General features: G+C 38.8%; 1 long non-coding RNA gene across 4 annotated transcripts in view; it reads left to right on the forward strand.

Annotated features, from left to right (window-relative positions):
* Positions 1-17,363, forward strand: part of LOC138128679 (uncharacterized) — a 106,959-nt gene that overhangs the window by 59,437 nt on the left and 30,159 nt on the right. For 3 of the 4 annotated variants that reach the window (XR_011158841.1, XR_011158840.1, XR_011158842.1), the window contains exons 2-3: positions 354-513; positions 972-1,102. This is a non-coding gene — a long non-coding RNA (uncharacterized lncRNA). Of the gene's footprint in view, positions 1-353; positions 514-971; positions 1,103-1,151; positions 1,314-17,363 lie in introns of those variants that run through there. The other variant, XR_011158843.1, reaches the window with a different exon arrangement.

The following is a 17,363-nucleotide window of genomic DNA, read 5'->3' on the forward strand; positions in this document are numbered from 1 at the left end:
ATTCCGCAATGGCGGCATAAAAAAAATCGGTAGTATTTTGTCTATGTTTAGATTTCCAATCTAGATATTGTGCGCGATAAACGTCGAGGAGGCAGTGCAGAGACAAACAAGAAGCAGTAGCGTTCGATACAAGAACATCTTAGCGTAGGCCATAACTTAAGGCGTTCCAGCACAAACCGCTATATATGTTTCGGTTACCGAACGTCTTGAAAAAACCGACAAGATATATCGTTTCAGTTAGGAATCGCGTTCGTCGTCCTTTTCCAGGACGTCGCACGACTCATGCCTCGTTCTCGCTCTTCGGACGCGAGCACTCAATGATTTACGCCGTTATCCTTTCGATATCCTTACAGGAACGACGCATAGGGACCGATTTGCCTTGGCGCAACGTCTCCGGTACGTTGTGTGGTCCCGGAGGGAGGACACGCAACGATCATCGACGCCGAACACGGAGGATCGGCTACACGATTCTTCACGAAGTGGGACGCTCTCGCATAGGTGTTGCCACTAGGTGTAAGTATGAGTTACGTTTTTGTTGTTTAAAGGTTCTGATCGGGTTCGAGTCGTGTAAATGGGGCCTAATTCAATTGGGCTACCTGGATTTATGGGACACTTTATGACAGTTTAATGGACTTGGAGTGCACTGCTGGGTGAGGGGAGGGTCATGGACGCGACAAGATGAGCGAAAAATCAAATATAACATATATTGAAAAAAAAAGAAAATAATTCAATACTGGAAGAATCAGTCAAAATCAGCTGTCAAGTCAAAATCATTGTCAAAAAATCATTGCTAATGGAGCTGTCAAATCAAAATCATTCCATTTTAATCATTTATTGAATTAATCAATTAATCAATCAATTATTATTCTAGAAGGAATCTTTGTGAATTGATCGTTTGATCAATTAATTGAGTTGAGAAGTTTGTTGATTTGGATGAATTGATTATAATGATAAAATTTTAATTGTTGCAGGTTCGTCAACGTGGTCTAGACCTCCGCTCCAAGAAGTAGAAAAGCGATGGAGCCAGCTGAGCGTGAACGCGCCTTCATCCATCGCCATTAATTAAAATTGTCGTCACGACGTGTCGTACGTGAAGTTTGAGGTACAAATAATAACGATAATAATAAAAAAATGTATAATATTTCCGTTAGTACATAGCGGACAGAAAGAGAGACACAGAACGAGATCCAGGGGGCCGTGACATACGGAAATGTCAATCCGTGGATAACTTCACGCGATGAGGTCGTAAAGCACTGCTGCCAACCGTGGCATCAGCGACGATTAAAACGCACTCAACTTTTTACCAGTCTCATGGTACGCATACTGATCACATAATGTCTGAAGTGAATTTTGATATTATTTTTATTGCGCCGTCTGGTGGAACTGCAACGGTTCCAAATTGCGGGGACCGTTCACACCTCGACCAATTACAAAACGACGCGCTTTGAACGCTACCGTGAACTGCAAAATTGGTACCACCAAATCGGAGCGAAGTTGGCTGCGGGTGGTGCCGGAAATGACATCTCCCTATTTTTGCGATGCAATTATTATCAGATCTAGGCTGTTAACGTCATCCTTGTGTTGCAGCTAGTACAATTATCAGTGTATCTAGTTGTTAAGTAGCTGTTGTGACCTTGTCAATTATGGAAACTGATCGCGTTTGCTGCAAACTAGCGCTAAAAAATGAACCTAACGAGATTTAGTGTTTGTCACTCACCGCCTAAATTGCTTCCAATCTGGCGACGTCTAATTAAAATCGAATTAATTTAAGTTTGACGGCGACTCGTTAGTTTAATGTAAATTTTTGTTGCATTAATCTAGCCCGGCCATCGGGTCGAGATAATTCGTTTTTGGACGATTGGGAAATTGTGGATTTCTCATGTGAATTTTTACAATCGAGGAATTGCTAAGAATTGTTCAAAATTGCGCATTAAAGAGGATGATTGTGTGAAATCACGATGATCATTGGCAGCTTAATGACCGGCGATTTCTTAGGCAAAGTTTCCGATTACGTCAGCTATTGGGTTTGAGAACTGTTTCGACAATTGTTCTAAGCCGAGTTGTTACATTTAGAAAAAAGTGTAACAAGGTGAAGGCTTTTCCATAATTTTTTCATCGAAATTCCACAACGGAGATTACAATTTTTTTATCAAGAATGGCGCGAACACTTTATTTGTTGAGTATTTCTCGCTGCTTCAGCTAAGACTTTCGAGCCCAACAACTCAGTTATTTTCCAGCGGATTTTTGTGAAATTTGTGAAAAAAACAAAAAACTGTGTTAAACGTTGCTGCAAATGCAAACGCGCAATTTTGCAGAATTTTGGTCATCCCTTTTCGCAGAAGCGATTTAAATGCAATGCTGTTTTTAAAAAAAAACATCTAAGAGCTTTGATTTTTCTCTCGAGAAATCGATATTAAAATCTTCATTCAAAATCTGACCGTTTGTCGTTCGTTGGGCTAAACTCGCCCCCCCCAGAATTTACCCGAATGAGCCTTTCACCTCGGAGCGTGTGGCGTGACGCGTGACGGTAAAACTAATTCACTGCATGGGAATAATGTCGTGGTGCGCCTAAAGAAGTTTTCACTTCAATAATTCGGACATACCGATTGGAAATTTCTGAATATTGCTCAATAGGAATTAATTATGGGAAGCGGGGACGAAATGGTGACCCCAAAACAAATTTCACTATTCATCTACAAATTGATGATGATTTCTCTTATCGCTCTTTGATTTTTAACAAATTAAATATGATTTCTCTTATTGCTGTTTTTTTTTTAAATGCGTTTTTAAGTTCCATCAGCTCGTTAGACTGACCTTCATTTTCCAATTTTTTTCTCCTATTTTTTTCTTATGTTGGTTGATGAACAGAAGTTGTATAAAAAGTACCTAAAAAATTATTGCATTGTTGTCCCACCAAAAAATTAAGAGAAAAAAGTAAAATTGTTCTGTATTGCCAATTTGCATACATTTTTCTAATTATATTCGCAACTAAACGACAAAAATGACCTAAAAAATTATTGCATTGTTGTCCGACCAAAAAATTAAGAGAAAAAAGTAAAATTTTCTAAATTTTTCTAATTACCTATATTCGCAACTAAATGACAAAAATGATTCAAAAGAAAAAATTTGAAACAATCTATTTATTTTTACTTTTCTTCAACAAATTTATTTATAACTGAGAAAAAACAGAGCAAAAACTAGTTTGATTCGAAGCAAAAGGCTTTTGTTTCTATTATTTATCAAGGACGTTGCAGTGCAGCAAGTTATTGCTTGAGGATGAGTTAATACTTATTTACGAAATGAGTGCGAGAAGACATTTTTCGCGCACGAGCGCATTATTTGAGGACGAGCGACGAAGGAGCGAGTGCTTTCATTTACACGAATGTGCCGCATACGTCTTATTTGTCGTATACATTTTATGAATAGAATGGCGTTTGTCCATGCGATTGCCAAACCTGAAGAAAAGTAAACATTACTTATTCCTTCGAAGTGAAGCAGGAGAAGAGATACAATTTTATCAATCACTGGAAGGGATTTGTACTCCAGAAGGTATCAGCTCAGGTTCTGGCAAGGAAATGTGGTGGTTTTGAGAGGTGCAAGAATGAAAAATGCGTTAGGTGTAGATCTCGGTGGACAGAGTCGTAATTGCATAAAATCTTGTCGTCCAGAGAGGCAGTAATGCAAACCAACCAGTATAAAGTTGAGTAAGAATTTTCCCATTACATCCGGAATGTGGCATGTGTGTATCCGTATTTACAAGTGCACATCCAACGTTTCTGTATTTCTATTAAAGAGGGCGTTCGACCATCTGATCCGAACCAACCCCCCCATTATAAAACGACAATTTCGGTCAGAAGACTCATTTCCTTCCGTCCGTCGGTTTGTCTCGACAATATTATTATAGCCGACGACCTTTTACCAAATAACGCAGATTTTATCAACTAGAAGAATTAGATAATGAAGACTACATAACATGTTTATACCCCCTTTTCCTTACTCGCGAATTAATTCCGGGGGTCCCTGGAAACTGGGTCGCCGGAATATAAAAGGGTGTGTGTGGGGGCGGGAAGCTGAGGGTGGGCCTCACAGATCAGATGGACGGTCCCGGTCTGATCAAACAGTAGTAGCTCTTCGATCAATACTAGCGGAGGAGAAAACCTAAACAACACGACCACATCGGTCGTCGTCCTGTCGTGCGGGAGCGGGGCCGCCGCCGCCCCCACACATGCATTCGCCGCCCGAACGGCAACTCGTGCACTTGACCCACTGATGATGATGATGGGGGTGCTGATGTAGGCCAACGGACCCCACCAAAAAATAACACACCTGTTCAAGGACGACGCAGGGGTGGATATTGGAAACGGGGGAAATTACGGATTTTTTCACAAACAATTTTTATACACCGGGTGGAACTACAATTTTTTGCCGATCAACAATCAACGTCAAATTTAATTAACACATTTCGCGCGAGCAAAATTAAAATTAAACACTTCACTACAAGTGGCCGCCAGAAAATTAAACAGAGACTAATAATTAGGTTCCATTAGTGTCATAAAGAAATGTCAATGTATCTGCATATTTGTGAAGAGAACAGGAGGTCATGTGACCGCGCGCTTACGGGACTACGCGGTAAGTTGTAGCCCCGCCCATGCACTTCTCGCCAACTAATCTCGAACATTTTTAGAAAATGTTTATGTTATGTTGCCATAAAAATAGAGACATATTTTTTATTTGAATTTTTGTTTGTAAACTGGGTATCATAATTGCGCTATAAAATGTTGAGAGGAAATTAACGAGTAGTACCAAGCTTGGATGTTCTACTTGGGCCCAGTTTACGAATGACACAAAAGCAATTAAATGAAAATTTATGACCTATTGGAAATTATGGATAGTTCAATATGTCAAGGCTCGGGAGTTGAGAAAAAACCAGTTTGATATGAATCAGTCTACCTTTAATTAAAGTCAATCCAATTAATATTAATTGGGTAAATTTGATGAATAATATTGGCCGGTTCAAGGCTAAATAGGATATAATAAAATAAAATGCGGATGTTTATCTTTCAATTTTATTAATAAATTGATGTGTGCTGTAAAAAAGAACACACATAGCTGATGACGCGAATTTTTTGTCGCCAGGACGAGTGTGAAAGTGAGTCTGCATATTCTACTTCTCCGAGAGGATGGCAAATAAAATTCCGTCATTTTTATTGTACATTTTTGTATATTTTTGGGCACTCGACTTGTATTCCAAGACGTGCTTAATTATTTTGCTCTTCAAAAATCGTTGCACATCACAGAAATATTTATTTGGTTGAAAAAATGGGACCCGAAGGTGACCCCTGCGGCGCATCATGCGATACGCTAGAATAATTATTTGGTAATTACGATTGCGAGTGTGTGTTTTTTGAATCGATGAAGTATCGAATGAAACCATTTTGAGATTGGTTGGGAATATTTTTCAAATGAGGTGGTTGGGAAATTTGAAAAAAAAAATGGAGGAAATAAGTTTTTGGCGGAAATGAGGCGACGAAGAGCAATAACCTTAGCCCCTCGAACTTACCATGAATGGCGTAATTATTTTTTTCTGAGAAGTGGTAGAGGTAAGAACTGGTAAATCGGTTCATTCATTAAGATGGCAACAAAAAAGATAATTTTTGTTGTTCCTTGAAAAATGTAGTCATGTAAAAAAAATGAAAACCAATAAAAATTATTCCTGTGGTCGTAAGAGAGAAAAAAGATACAAGATACAAAAATACGAAATATTTTTTGAAACAACTTTGATGATAAAAGAAATGTCTTATTTTAAGAAGGTACATTTCTGTCATTAAAAAAATATCTAAAACATCTTTGAAATTTTCAAAATTAAAAAAATATTCTTAGGTCTTATTACATACAATTATAGTGCACTCACTGGTTGTTGCTTTAAATAATTTTTTATAATAAATGAAACAATACAAAAAATTTCTTATCAATATTTTTTATAAGAACACTACATGGGATGATTTTGAAGATTGAAGGAAAATCTTTTCAGAAGAATTGAGAACGTTCTGTATTAAAATCCAAAAAGAAAATCAAAATTGTCGTGTCAAATTGAAGAAAAAAATTCTGGAAATAAGTTTTGGTATGGAAAAGATAGAAAGACGCACAGAGGAGAAACAAACATTTTATTTCACTTTTAAATATGAGACGTCGCCCTAATTATGGCCTTTTATTTTTGACTTTTAAAAATAAAAATACATTTTTTTGAAGTACATAAATATATCGGGTGTTCATTTAAATTTCCAGTCAAAGTTGGCGTTGAAGAGTCGATTGTGAACGCACTACGGTTTACAGATCACGGATCAGCTGTTTAAATCTAACCTCACTTTTTGCGTTGTGTGTTTTTAATCTTCAACGCCAACTTCTACGGGAAATTTAAATGAATAGCCGATATTTACCAAGTGAAGTTTTATAACTGACCGCGTGGTGGCGCTTTTTAAATTACACATGACTGTAAAAGTCGATTGTATGAGTTTTGCAGTTTCATTGTCATAATTAATTAATTCAGATAAGTCACAAAGCTGGGCAAATCTTGCATACATTTCCAAACGAAAGAAAATTTAATTTTGTTCGCAGATTCTTTCATCTGATGTCTGTCTAGGTATCCAACGTTGAACAATTTTTGCTCGATTTAATTCGCAATTGTAAGAAACTCATAGGCACCAGTATCTAACAGAAATTAAAAGTATTCCAGAATGCTGCAATAAATGGGAAACTAACTGTCACACTTTAAATATCGCGCGTTCAAATGAAATTCTGAGCTGAGTAGGCCTAAGAAACCCGTTTAGAATAATGTAAATTTTAAATTTCCCGCCGTTTGACACAAATGACATTTGTTTATGTTTAATGGGGACATAATTGAACATGTTTGTTTTAAGCAAAGAATAGGAATCGTTAAGTTATTCTATTGTTAATGTAAAACATTGCAAAGACAGAAAAAAAGAAACTTTTTTTTTGTTTCAAAATTTTAGGTTAGCTGTCCACATGCTCCATTTAATTTACACGTTAAAAAAGCACAACACAACAATTGACGGTTTCCAACGCTTTGCCAGCCCAGGATTTCATTTGAATGCGCGATATTTTAATTCTAAATTCCGCAAATCAAGAACTTCGAGACTAATCAGTTTTGCTTTAAAATAGTTCTATTTTTAATTTATCGCAAGTACTTGAAATACATTTTTTTTTACACTTCTATAGATCGAATAATGTTTTAGGTTTTGTGTTGTAACAGCTGAAATCAGGGGAAGTCCAAATTTGCGCTGTTGCCACGTGTCATGATAGCACAACGCCACCGCACGGTGAATCACAAAACCTCACTTTACAAATATATATTTTCAAGTATTATACAGGGTGTCGCAAAGTTAACGTATTCCAAGTCGGGGGTCTTATATGGAATAATCTCAGGAATCTCGAAAAAATAAAATAAAAAATATAGGGGTGGTTTTTACAAAGATATATGGGTCTGAAGGTTCAAACTTTTCGACATGTTTTTTTCAAATAAAAAATATAAATGGTTGACATTCATTTTGAAATATGGTGAGGATGATTATGTAAAATATTAAAATATAAATGAAAAGACATTTCTTGAAAAAACAGCTTTATCTCGAAAAAATAAAAGTTTTATTTTCCCAATTTTTGTTCAAAAGGGAAGTACAACATAGCTAGAATATTAATCAGGTACTTTTGAACAAATATTGGCAACTTTTATATTTTTTTCAAAGTGACAGCAATTTTTTTTTTTAAACAATTTTACTTGGTCAACACGATGTTCCCTACTAAGCCCCGAACTCGGAATACGATAATTGTAAGACACCCTGTATAAGTGTACTAATTTTAAAAATAGTGAAGGTGAAATGCTCCAAATAAATAGTGATGACAGTATGAGTTTGTCAGACTTGTTGTTCGATGAATTAAATTTTTTAACCGAACTGTTTTGTCGAATTATACGAATTTCTGTCACCTCCTAATAGGTATCACAATCTAACAATTCCGAATGGCTCCATCAATTTAACAAATAGACCTAAATGAGTCACACTTGGCCATCATTAAACTATTTATTAGGCGAGTTTTGCGATGTGAATGTTTATGGCAGATTATAATAAGTGCCAGAATTATACACTTCCGTTTCCAATAATTACAATAACGTGTGTAGGTACCGAGTCTTCGGTGGGAAACGCCGACTCCACCAGAGAACCACCTTATAGGAACCGAAGTGGACATCAGTTCCCACTTTTTTATAATATCCGAAATAGTGAATCACACCATTATGTAAAAGATAATAACCTGCAAACCGGAAACGGATTTCTTCTCGAGACGCATTCCTCGATTTCCTCTCGCATCGGGACGTTTCTGATGGGAATCCTCCGCCATCAAGGTCGACAATTACTTATTATTAATAAGTGGCGCGATCGGAAGTTGCGGTTGCGTTAATTGCTGACTTGTTGATCAATTTTTTATTTCTGTGAAAACGAGTGTCAGCCAGCGCTCCTGTTCTGTGAAACGCGACGAAATGGACGAATTTCGCGGCAATTGGTCGAATAATTAGGAAATGACTTATTAGGTATTTATAAATTGAGTGGAGCGCTTAATAAAAAATGTTTAAAGGCGCATCAACGAGCGGAGGGATCGTCGTCCATTGTTGGAATTTATTAGGAACGAGACGAATTCTAACTAATTAATGAACGTGGTGCTGCCATAATTATAAGATCAATTAATTCATGCATATTCTGTGAGTGTTAAGTGATGTCTCCATATATTTAATTGGATATATCCGGTATTTAATAATGTGTGGGTATTCGTTACTAGTTCGTTAATTTGTTTAAAATTATATTCGTTTGTGGAGCTGTCCGATGACATTAATGTAAATACGTACGTTTTATGTGACTCACTAATTTAATTCGACCGAATCGTGACACGGGATTCAAAAATACGCACCGGACGACGTCCACCACCTCCAATACAAATTCACCAACTTACACTTCAATTAATTCATCCAGGGAACCACCCAAAGACAGGAAACCGCACATCTACAAGCGCTTGAAATGGTCAAAAGCGCAGCGGCCAAAATCATTCGAACGTCCGTCTCGTGGTCCAGATCTGACACATTGTGTTTTCTTGTGGTTTCACAGTTTGCAGTCGCAGAACAAAACACTAAACGCTTGAAGATCTTGTGTTTGGAGTAGCTCAGAAGAAGAAGAATGTACCTTGAAAAGCAAAAAATTCTGACATTATATTGTAGAAAGTTGCAGGGTTGCAAACTTTGAATGAAGAAAACAATACTGTTTACCTGTTTACCTTCCCCGAGTCCCACTATATTAGGTGGATCTGACTGTATCTTCCAAAACTCTTCATCTTCCATCTTGGATTCTTCTCTAACTCCTCCACATCTCCATGTAAATCTTCCGGGTCTTGCTGAATCTTTCCTAAAGTTTTTCTCAGATCTCTCTGTATCTTCTATCCAGGATCTCCTTCTATCTCCCATTCAGTATCTCCTCTTTATCTCCCAGTATCTTCCCCAGACCTCCTTGCATCTTCCACGAATTTCTCTGCAGTTTTCACCGAGGACCTTCTTGTATCTCCGATCCCAGAACTTTGCTTATCTTCTCTGGATCCCTATATTCTGAATCTTCCTGTATCTTCCTGGTTCTCTCTGTTTGTGCTCATGACCGTTCGTATCTTCCTTCACCTCCTTCAGATCTCCCTAATCTCCCAGTATCTCCTTCGTACCTCCTTGTATCTTCCACGAATTTCTCTGAGTATCTCCGATCCCGGAACTTTCATTATCTCCCCTGGATCTCCCTATACATATTCTGGATCTTCCTGTATCTCCCTGGTTTTTTCTGTTTGGTCTCATGACCTTTCGGATCTTCCTGCATCTCCTTCAGATTCCCTGTGTGTCTGTCAGATCTCCCTGAACCTCTCCCTGTGTCCCGGATCTTCCAGCATCTTTCATTCCGGACCTAGCGGATCGCCCTGTATCTTCCTTTAATCTCTACCATCTTCCTCCAGATCTTCCATATTTTCCATCACCTTTTCACAAAATCACACTTCACTTGACTCTTTACCTATCTTTCTCTAAATCTTTCAATTCTTTTTCTTTCTCATCTTGTGCGACGCTTTTCTTTTCTACTTCTTTTCCCTTCCTTCAACCAGACAGACCTTCATCTTTAATTCTTCATCTAGCTTCACACCTTCCACATCAATAATATTTGTTTTCTTAGCTCGTCTACAGAACATTTTCCATTACAATTATATTTTTGTCTTCTTATTTCTCCACACACCTGGTTTGCTTTAACGTTTCCATTGATATTTGTATTTACCTTTCTTGTTTTTTGGCGTAGTTTGACTTGTGCCGTTTTTGTCAAATAATTCCATTCGAAAGCGCTTGTTAACTGCCTAATAAATATCTCTCCTCGGAGAGAACGAATCGATGCCATCAGAGGCAATAAATTCGTTCTTCGATAAGTAGGGGCTGAGTGGAGTAAATGGTTTTTGCCAAGTAAAGGGGTACCGAAGTTATATTTCTTGCCTGAGAAATTAACAGAGTCATAGATCTCTTAGAGACAAAAACATTTGAACACTGTATCAAGACTTATAGAGTTGGATACAGAGAGTTCCGCCCCATTTGCGATGCTCCTAAAAATGCTAAATATTCTCCCCGTCGCGCTCCCTCTCCCGGTTGCATATGGAACACCCCTACACTGGAAAGTGTAAGAAAGTCGGCGTGACGTGCACCTCCATCGTTCGGTTTTATAAAGAAGGCGAAGAAAAAATTTAATCGGCCCGGATGGCGGTTTTTGCGATCGCGTCGCCTTGGTGCATGCGACAGTCTGTTGTTTCCCCAGCCTCCCCGATTCTCCCATTAACAGTGTGCGACGTTCGGCGGGTTGATTTATTTTATTGCTTTTAGTAGCGTTAATGTTTATTTCGCTAAATTACAAGAAAGGGGTTTGCATATATTCCTCGAGCTGCACACACGACTTGTACGATCGCGGTCGGCGGGGAGAGGCGCACGTGACCGGTGCGGGCCAACCCCCGCGCGGGGCCAACACATGTGACCGAGCGTCGAATCCGCTCTGCGGTGCTCGCTTCTGCTCGCACGTACGTCTTCCAGTCGAATATTTTCGCGATAAGTTATTGGGGTGTTAATTAGCGTCTGCGAGCGTCTATAAATTCAACCCTTTTTTGTCGCGCGGCCACCCCTTTATCTGCTCTTGCCGATACCGCTTCCCTTATGCTTCCCGGGAAATAATTCCCCAGATCATTGACGCTTAGTCCCTTTTTCAGAGAGCGGAGCACATGTGGCTCGGGCAAAGAAACGGAATTCGCAGCATCAGCGACGTCGCTCTCTGTCCCACCCGATGGGTTCGATGGGGTGCGGGAAGATGCGGGCTGGTCTCGACCCCTTTCGTTTTGTTTTAACTGCTCTGTTTAAAGAGACACATTAACGATAGAATTACCCTTCGGAGGAACGTAAATTCTAATACATTTGGCATCACCATCGTGGAGTAGGGTGATTTTTTTCGTTCAATTATTGTTATTAGAGGATCCGCGTTTTGAAAGGGTTGCTTTTAAATAAAGTGATGGCGGAATGGTAATAATTAATCTCGAACGGATAATAAAAAGAGAAAGCCGCAAAAATGGAACAAAAATTTACATCTCCCCCAAGGGCGAGAGTTTTTACGATGATTTCGGTCAATCGCAAATAATGGAAACTGATAAAATTGCTTCCCCCGCGACGACGACCTAAACCCGAAGCTGAATCCTATTACTCATTTTACTCAACTCATTTTACTCATTTTACTCAACAAAGTACTAGACAAGACAACATTTTTCAATTGTTTCAGATAAGTTATTTATGCTGGGAAATAGTATATCTAGAGGTGTTGGATTTTCTCATGGGTTATGAGTCTATTGCATGTAAAGCAGTCGACATTTTCAGTTTTATTGCTCCGCCTTCGCGCAGATATTTCCAAGGTCACAGCCCACAAGAGAATCCAACACCTTCTTTCATGAAACTTATTTCCACCTCAATATCTTTTTGTTTCCCATTTTTCTCGTTTTATTTTAACAGATTTCTTCCATATTTCTCTTATACCAGTCATTCTTGTTTTTTATTGCAATTCTTCCCATTGATTCCCCCTTTCAAACATCCCTCACGGTCAGTTGCTACATTTTATTTTTTATTCATCGTTCTGGCTCGACTTGATTAATTCCTTGAATTTTTCCTTTCATTTCATTCCCTGTTGTATTTGCTCCCACCTAACACATGTGTACATAAGATCCGTTTAATTAATTTTTGAGTTATTTCTGTTGGTGGAGAGGCAGCGCGATCAGAGATATCCGGCAGAGAATATAACAAACAAAATGAGCGAAAGAAAAATTCAGCAGGATCGATAGAGTTCTTTGCTTAAATTCCATCACTTCATTTAGCCGGAGATTATGTTGATTTCATTCTGGTGTTGTAAAAAGCGTCGCTTTGACTAAACTGCACCGCCATCGATCCGCCAGTTTTTTCGGCTTAATTATTGAAATGAATTTAAGTGCAATGGAAGCAGCAAACAATATGACTAATAAAATTATAGTACAAAGTCAACTCACAAAAGATGATAAAATCAAAAATCTGGACGACTACAAAGGGTTGGAAATTAGTTTCGGCCCCGCTCGAACGGATTTAAAAATATTAGCCGCAGATAAAATCGAATGAAAAGAATCAAAAACGAAATTATCAAAACCAATTAGGGTGCACGAATTGGGCCCCGAGCGATGTGAACTATTTGGAAGGGGTAGCAAATGTGCACTTCTGTATTATTTTTAATTTCTTTTCTTTATCGTAGGAGTATCGAAATAAATAATAAAATGTTTAAAATTATTTATTTATAATGAAGAATAAATGCAAGAGAAGTTTGATTATAAAATGGAATAAGTATATATAAAGTGGAAGAATAGATGTCTCCCTTGGACCGCTGACTATCTCTCCCGGATCTGTCTGTATCTTCCATGGATCTCCCAAGGGATATTTACTAGAAATGTTTTGAAATAAAAGATGTGCAATATTGAAAATCTGTTTTCCCGCCCCCAGATTTACCCTCTGTCCTCCCTAGATCTGCCTGTATCTTCCAAGAGTCATCTACTACATCTTCCATCCTGGATTTTCCTGTAACTCTTTCGGATCTCCATGTATGTCCTCGGGATCTCGCTAAATCTAGAGTCTTTCTTAGATCTCTCTGTATCTCCTATCTTGGATCCCCATGTGTATTCCATTCAGTATCTTCCCTATCTCTCCCTAATCTCTCAGTATCTTCTCCGAACCTTCTTGTATTTTGCACGAATCTCTCGTGTAGTTTCCACCCTGGACCTGTCTGTATCTCCGATCCCGGAACTTCCTTTATCTTCCCTGGACCTCCCTGTATTCTGAATCTTTCTGTATCTCCCTCGCTCACTCTGTTTGTTCTCATAATCTTCCCGCACCTCTTCCAGATCTCTCTTTATCTTCTCCAGATCTCCCTGTATCTTTCGTAGATCTCTCTGTACTCTCCCATCCCGGATCTCTCAGCATCTCGGATCTCGCGTATTTACCCTTAATCTCTCCGAATCTCTCTGGATCGTAAATCTTCTTGTATCTCCTTTGGATCTCTATGTATATCCTCCGGATCTCGCTGAATCTTTCCTAGAATCTTCCTTCGATCTCTATGTATCTCCCATCGGAGATCTTCCTGCATCTTCCATTCAGTATCTCCCCTATCTCTTCCTAATCTCCCAGTATCTCCCAAGGGTTTTCTTGTATCTTCCACGAATCTCTCTGTAGTTTCCATCCCAAATCTCTCTTTATATCCGACTCCTGAACTTCCCTTATCTTTTCTGGACCTCCCTGTATTCTTCCTGTAACTACCTGGCTCTCTCTGTTTGTTTTCATGATCTTCCGGATCTTCCTGTATCTCCTCCAGATATCCCTATATCTTTTCCAGATTCTATGTGTGTCTTCCAGATCTCTCTGTACTCGCCCATCTCGGATCTCACATATTTCCCCTTAATCTTCCTCTATCTCCCCTGGATCTCTCTGTATCTTCCATGAATCTCTCTGTACCTTCCATCCCGGATCTTCTTTTATCTTCTTCGGATCTTTCTGGATCGTGAATCTTCTTGTATCTCTTCTGGATCTCCATGTATATCCTCCGGATCTCGCTGAATCTTTCCTAGAGTCTTCCTTAGATCTCTCTGCATCTCCTATCGGGGATCTCTCTGCATCTTCCAATCAGTATCTTCTCTATCTCTTCCTAATCTCCTAGTATCTCCCCCGGATTTTCTTGTATCTTCCACAAATCTCTCTTTTCTGGACTCCCAATATTCTTCTTGTATCTACCTGGCTCTCTCTGTTTGTTTTCATGATCTTCCAGATCTTCCTGTACCTCCTCCAGATATCCCTATATCTCCTCCAGATTCTATGTGTGTCTGCCAGATCTCCCTGAATCTCTTGTATCTTTCATAGATCTCCCATCCCAGGATATCTCATTCCGGATCTCACGTATCTCACTCTAGCTCCTCCGAATCTCTTGTATCTTCCAAGAATCTCTCTGTAATCCCATCCCGAATCTTCCTGAATCTCCTCTGGATATTCTGTATGCTCCCCTCTCTCCTCACATTCATCGAATAGACATGCCTTCGGGGTCTCTTGTATCTTTACTCACCAATGGAATGGAAGTTCCTTCCTTTGGACATACCTTATGGAAAAAGAAAAAATAAATTTAGTTGCAACGTATTGAACATGTAGAAGACGCAAAAATTCAATTTTTGTAAAAATGTAGAAGGACAAGGAAAGAAAAAAGTCTTTAACTGGTAACAAAAAAAAAAATAATAATAATCGTATACCTTCTGACTAAGGCCAAGTGCTCGAAGTTTTCAGGTCGCGCAAGCGCCTCTAACATGACCTAACGACCACTATTAAGTAAGTAGCCAGAACCGACACCTTTACATCTCCTCCGAAAGACGGTAGTGATTTGAAAAAACGTGATGATTTACCCGGGAATCGAACCCGGGCGGTATGGGTGATAAGCCAGTATTTAGCCCCTGAGTCATGACCACTACGTAACTGGTATATCTTCTTTACGCAACTTAAGCAGCATGATTTTCTTCTTTCTTACGTTCACTCGTTATCCGAAAATATAGTGAAGGATCTTAAACCTCTCAGTTTTATGTTTGCCTACAAAAAAAACCTGATTTTATTAGATGTTTGCCGACTATAACCCCTCTTATCTTCCATGTAAGCCTGACTTTATGATAATGAGGACTAATTTGGATATTTTAGGTATTCGTGTTGAATCCTTTGCTAATTTGAGAACATGCAATGAATCAATTCGAGCCAGTTCTATTTTCAACATGTCGAATTTACGACGAAAGCGACAGAGGAGGTAATCTTGATAAAAAAATGAATTCTTTGGTTTAGTTTTGTTGTTGTTCGAACGTCCTGGTGCGCCACATTCGTCGTCTCTCCTCTACTCGGTGTAAAATGGATGATTAAGCAATTACAGCAACATTAAAATGTGGACGTAATTGTGTAAGGAAAGTGTTCAGTAATTACTTGGTCTGCTGATCTCGTTTGGAATACTTTGTACATCGGTTTAATAATTTCTCGATGGAGTGGTTGGAGTGGTTGAGATCAAAAGACGATTTGAATATTTGATGAAATAGCTCGAAATTCGTTTCAATTAAATATATGAATTTCAGTGAAAAATAAAAGGAGAAAAAAATGTGCGCACACAGCGTTTGAATATTAAAGGAAACTATTCGTACATTAATGATTTAGTTTAAAATCTCCCCTTTTAATTTATATTTGTGCCTGACTTTCGCCGATACCAACTTAACGAATTAAAACAGTAAACGCAACCCCATAATTCATGGTCTATCGTATAAATTATTTGGGAATGTTTTTAGATTTTACTACGACCTAACTCATTAATGCCTCCACTAAAATCGTATAGTTTTATTTGGAATCACGAAACACCCACAAATCATCGGGACCCCACTTTCCCCATGGTGATAACCGTTTTCTGTGTGCGAGCCGTTTTTCAATGGGTCATCAAAGTCGGCTTTGTTTCACACTTCCTTCCATATGATGATAGTAAATTTTCGTCGGGAATTGGTCGGATTCATCCGAAACACGCGATACTTTCTTAATTGAAACGTCCATTCGGACATATTTATAATTGAAACCCCACTCTACCCAAATACGTTCCGAATAAATAACATTTTCTCCAATTTCTTTTCTGCCAAAAACGTTATTCTATCATGCAACTGAACTTATTGCATGTGGCCCCGGCGAAAATAATTATTGCCGGATCATCACAAATTTGGGACAAACATGTAATAACGCTGTCAGTAGGGGGAAATAACTGCACATTTGCTACATCCATCAGGGAAAAAGGCTCTCAGAACCTGCAGTGAAGCAGATTTCAACACTTCAATCAGATCAGAATCAGACAATATTTTGAAAAAGTTTTAAATCTAGCTCTTATTTGGTGTATAATAATGTGTAGTTAGGTTCACGGAGGAGATTTTCTTAGATTCATGGAAGATACAGGAAGATACAGAATAATCAGTGAAAAACACAAGGGATTTGGAATCGGAGATACAGAAAGATACTAGGGGAAACATACAGGAAGATTTGGAAGAGATATAGGGATATCTGGAGAAGCAACAGAAAGATCTGTTATACAGGGAGATAATAAATACATGCAGAGAGATTCGAGTGAGATAGAGAAAGATCGGCAAAGATATAGAATGATTAGGGCAAGATAGTTCTGGGGAGGAGACGGAGAAAGAAAGAAGAATGGAACGTGCAGAGAATTCTGCGAAAGATAATAGGGGAGATCGGGGAGACGTACAGGAAGAGATCATGGGAACATGGTAGAGAGAGCCAGGGGAGATACAGGAAGATCTGGAATGAGAGGTGCAGACACACAGGGAGATTTGGAGGAGAAATAGAAATGTCTGTTATACCAGGAGATAATAAACACATGCAGAGAGATTCGAGGGAGATAGAGAAAGATCGGCAAAGATACTGGGTGATTAGGGGAAGATACACGAGTTCTGGGGAGGAGATGGAGAAAGAACGAAGAATGGGACGTGCAAAGAAATCTGCGAAAGATAATACCTAGGGTTCATTCAGGGAGACAAGATATAGGGAGATACAAAGAGATGATGGGAATATAGATAAAGAGAGCCGGGGAAGAATGACAGGTGCAGAGAAATTCGTGGAAGATACAGGAAGGTCTGGAGGAGATTCAGGAAGATCTTTCAAACAGGGGGATCATGAGAAGATACAAAGA

This window comes from Tenebrio molitor, chromosome 4 (assembly GCF_963966145.1).
Source record: "Tenebrio molitor chromosome 4, icTenMoli1.1, whole genome shotgun sequence".
In the NCBI taxonomy this organism is placed as follows: domain Eukaryota; kingdom Metazoa; phylum Arthropoda; class Insecta; order Coleoptera; family Tenebrionidae; genus Tenebrio; species Tenebrio molitor.